General features: G+C 34.4%; 1 long non-coding RNA gene across 1 annotated transcript in view; it reads left to right on the forward strand.

Annotated features, from left to right (window-relative positions):
* Positions 1 to 4,136, forward strand: part of LOC128653692 (uncharacterized) — a 112,063-nt gene extending 107,927 nt beyond the window's left edge. Inside the window, exon 5 of the long non-coding RNA XR_008401385.1 lies at positions 4,035 to 4,136. This is a non-coding gene — a long non-coding RNA (uncharacterized LOC128653692). The remainder of the gene's footprint in view (positions 1 to 4,034) is intronic.
* The last annotated feature ends 478 nt before the right edge of the window (positions 4,137 to 4,614 follow it).

Below are 4,614 nucleotides of genomic sequence, written 5' to 3' on the forward strand. Positions count from 1 at the left end.
ACTTGCACTGTATGATAACAAAATGTGTGTATTTTATTGCCCTTCTTGTTCATTCAATAAAGCTTGTGTTAAAAAAAATAAAAAAAAAAAAAAAAAAAATACTACCAATTAAAAAATCTAAATTACAAATTAAGAAAAAACCTAACACTACGAAAAAAAATAAAAAATCTAAAATTACAAAAAATAATAAACACTAAATTATGAAAAATAAAAAACACTAAGCTTACAATAAATAATAAACAAACTTATCAAAAATAAAAACAATTACACAGAATCTAATAGCCCTATAAAAATAAAAAAAGCCCCCCCCCCAAATAAAAACACACCCTAACCTACAATAAACTACCAATAGCCCTTAAAAGGGCCTTTTGTAGGGTGTTGCCTAGTTAAAAAGCTCTTTTACCTGTAAAAAAAATACAATAACAACAATAAAACCCACCACCCAACCAACCCCCCAAAATAAAAAAAAACAAACTCTAAAAAAAAACTAAAATACCCCATGGGCATTTGTATGGGCATTGCCATTAAAAGGGCATTCAGCTCTTTTTCATTGCCCTTAAAAGGGCATTTAGCTCTTTTTCTAAAGCCCAAACCCTAATCTAAAAAAAATAGCACCCCAAAAAATAAAAAAAATACCTAACATTAAAGGGACTGTCTAGTCAAAATTAAACTTTCATGATTCAGATAGGGCATGCAATTTTAAACAACTTTCCAAATTACTTTTATCATTAAATTTGCTTTGTTCCCTTGGTGATATTTTTAAAAAGCTAAACCTAGGTAGGCTCAAACTGATTTCTAAACCGTTAAAAACCGTCTCTTAGCTCAGAGCATTTTGAAAGTTTTTCACAGTTAGACAGTACTAGTTTATGTGTGCCATATAGATAACATTGTGCTCTCTCCCGTGGAGTTATTTAGGAGTCTGCACTGATTGTCTAAACTGTATGTCTGTCAAAAGCACTGAGATAAGGGGGCAGTCTGCAGAGGCTTAGATACAAGGTAATCACAGAGGTAAAATATATATTAATATACCTGTGTTGGTTATGCAAAACTGGGGAATGGGTAATAAAGGAATTATCTATCTTTTTAAACAATAATCATTCTGGTGTAGACTGTCCCTTTAACCCCAGAATATCTAGTCACGGTTGCTGAAGTCCTGACATCCAGGTGGCGAGAAGTCTTCAACCAGGCGGCGCGGAGTGGTGAAGACATCCACCGTGTAGCGTCCTCTTCATACGGTCCCCGCCGTACATTGAAGCTTCAATGCAAAGTAGCCGTTTCAAAATGGCGTACCTTGCATTCATATTGGCTGATTTGATTTTTCAGATTCAAATCAGCCAATAGGATGGGAACTTTTAAAATCCTATTGGCTGTTCAAAACAGCCAATAGGATGAAAGCTACTGAAATCCTATTGACTGTTCAAATTAGCCAATAGGATTTCAGTAGCTCTCATCCTATTGGCTGTTTTGAACAGCCAATAGGATTTTAGAAGCACTCATTCTATTGGCTGATTTGAATTTGAAGAATCAAATCAGCCAATAGGAATGCAAGGTACGCCATTTTGAAACGGCTACTTTTGCATTGAAGCTTCAGTGTACGGCAGGGATTGTATAAAGAGAATGCTCCGCGCTGGATATCTTCGCCACTCTGCGCTGCCGGGATGAAGATAGAAGACGCCCCCCCGCAATGGATGAAGATGTCGCCGCCTGGATGAAGACTTCTCGCTGCCTGGATGTCCTGACTTCAGCAACCAAGAGTAAATATTCTGGGGTTAGTGTTAGGTATTTTTTTTATTTTTTGGGGTGTTTTTTTTTCAGATTAGGGTTTGGGCTTTTGAAAAATAGATAAATGCCCTTTTAAGGGCAATGAAAAAAGAGCTGAATGCCCTATTAAGGGCAATGCCCATACAAATGCCCATGGGGTATTTTAGTCTTTTTTTAGAGTTTTTTTAGAGTTTTTTATTTTTTTATTTTGGGGGCTTGGTTGGGTGGTGGGTTTTACTGTTGAGGGGACTTTGCATTTTTTTACAGGTATAAGAGCTGTTTAACTTAGGGCAATGCCCTACAAAAGGCCCCTTTAAGGGCTATTGGTAGTTTATTGTAGGCTAGGGGGTGTTTTTATTTTGGGGGGACTTTTTTATTTATTAGGGCTATTAGATTAGTAGTAATTGTTTTTATCTTTGATAACTTCATTTATTTTTTTGCAAGCTTAGTGTTTTTTATTTTTCATAATTTAGTGTATTATTTTTTTTAATTTTAGATTTTTTAATTTTTCTCGTAGTGTTAGTTTTTTTTTTAATTTGTAATTTAGATTTTTTAATTGGTAGTATTTTTTATTTTATTAGAATAGTAAGGTTAGGTTCATTTATAGTTTAATGTTAGGGTTATTTTTATTTCACAGGTAAGTTTTTATTTATTTAAATAGTTATGTTATATTGTAATTTTAATTTAAAGTTAGGGGGGTGTTAGGTTTAAGGGTTAATAGTTTAATTTAGTGTTTTGCTTTGTGGGGGGACGGCAATTTAGGGGTTAAGAGGTTTATTTAGTGGTGGAGATGTGGGAGGCCGGAGGTTTAGGGGTTAATAGGTTTATTTAGTTGCAGAGATGTGGGAGGCCGGAGGTTTAGGGGTTAATAACTTTATTATAGTGTCAACGATTTTAGGGAGTGGCGGAATAGGGGTTAATAACTTTTATTAGTGTTGGTGATGTCAGGAGCGGCAGATTAGGGGTTAATAACTTTATTTAGGTGTCGGCAATGTCAGGGCAGCAGATTAGGGGTGTTTAAACTTGGGTTTTATGTTAGGGTGTTAGGTTTAAATTTAACTTTTTTCCCCATAGACATCAATGGGGCTGCGTTACAGAGATTTTTCATTCTGCACTTCAGGTGTTAGGTTTTTCTCTAATACTCTCTCCCAATTGATGTCTATGGGGGAAAGCGTGCACGAGCATGTCAAAGCAGCCCTTGGATTTTGTGCGGTATGTAGCTTAACGCCACCATATCCCAAGCACATGGAGGCTTTTCAGTAACTCATAATGGCAGCGCTATGGAGGGTGAAATACCGCAGCTTTATTGGCGTTTGTTTCGCACCCTGTTTAGCGCAAAACTCATAATCGAGGTGACAATGATTTCTATATATGCAACATCCCAGACCACACAAGTATATTGTTGGAGGTTAACAAGCTTTCTGGGGCTTTAAAGTGAGAAAAAAAAGAAATGAAATCTTTTATAACTCAGATACAGTATGCAAATTTAAACAGATTTCCAACTGAACTCTATGATCAAATTTGCTTTTTCCTCTTGGTATTTTTTGTTGAAGAGTAGGCTCAGAAGCAGCAATGCACTACTGGGAGCTAGCAGAACACATCTGTTAAGCCAATAATAAAATGCATATATGTGCAGTCACCAACCACCAGCTAGCTCCAAGTAGTGCATTGCTACTTCTGAACCTACTCTTTAACAAATGATACAAAAAGAACAACATTTGATAATACAAGTTGAAACTTGAAAGTTGTTTAAAATTGCATGCTCTATCTGATTCATGAAATTTTAAAGGGATATGGAACCCAAAGTTTTTCTTTTATGATTGAGTTTTTATGCAGTTTTAGAACAACTTTCTAATTTACTCTTTTTATCAATAGAGAAAAAAGCAGGAATGTAAGCTTAGGAGCTGGCCCATTTTTGGTTCAGCACCTGGGTAGCGCTTGCTGAATGGTGACTAAATGTCTTTTACACCTAGGGAAACCCAGATTACAACATGGAGGTTCCCTTCACTTTATAAAGACTAAAACGTTTTTCTTCAATATTCAAACAACTAATATAATTAAATAAAAAATACCTCTGCTTATTATTCTCATGTTGACCTTTTCTTTAAATACATCACAATATCTAGCAGGTATTAAGAGTTGAATTCCCTTTATATGTTTTCACTTTATATTGTCAGTGTTTGTATGAGCTTGTTATATAACACACAATAGTACATTTATATGTCAGTTGAGCATACTGAGCTTTGTTAATTATTATATGTGTTTAATTTCAGGTTTCAAGAGCAGCATTGAATGACTTAACGGGCGCAATAAAAAATGTATTATGCAAAATTTATTTTGTGTTTTTTTTTAATAAACAATTTTGAAAGTGCAAATTATATTTATTTCCTCATTGTTATTTTAATTTCACTTGAGTTCTGGCAGAGATTGCATAAGAAATACGAATAAGAATACGTCTGCTTTTATCAACCTATTTTATAGTAATATCATTTTTAAAGGCCAGTCATTTTCTTTTATAATAGACTAACACAAAAAATCCAGAGGTTGGTGTTTACAAAAGGTCAGCAGAGACAACATATAACAGAAAAATTGGGGGTTAAAGTATAAGTACATTTAAAAACAAGCAAACAAACAAAACAAAAAAACAGTTTTAAACACACTTTACACTTATATAACTTAACACTTATATAACTTATAACAGGCCATCAAAAAGACCACTATTACCCATTATTATAAAGCCTCTTTTTACATAATAAAGCTCCTACGTTGGCAATAGTGATCACCTAGTGTGAATAAATGTGCATTTATTTGAATAGAGGCTCATGGGAGCCCCTAAGTGCATCAAAGTTATAT

Source organism: Bombina bombina, chromosome 3 (genome assembly GCF_027579735.1).
Source record: "Bombina bombina isolate aBomBom1 chromosome 3, aBomBom1.pri, whole genome shotgun sequence".
In the NCBI taxonomy this organism is placed as follows: domain Eukaryota; kingdom Metazoa; phylum Chordata; class Amphibia; order Anura; family Bombinatoridae; genus Bombina; species Bombina bombina.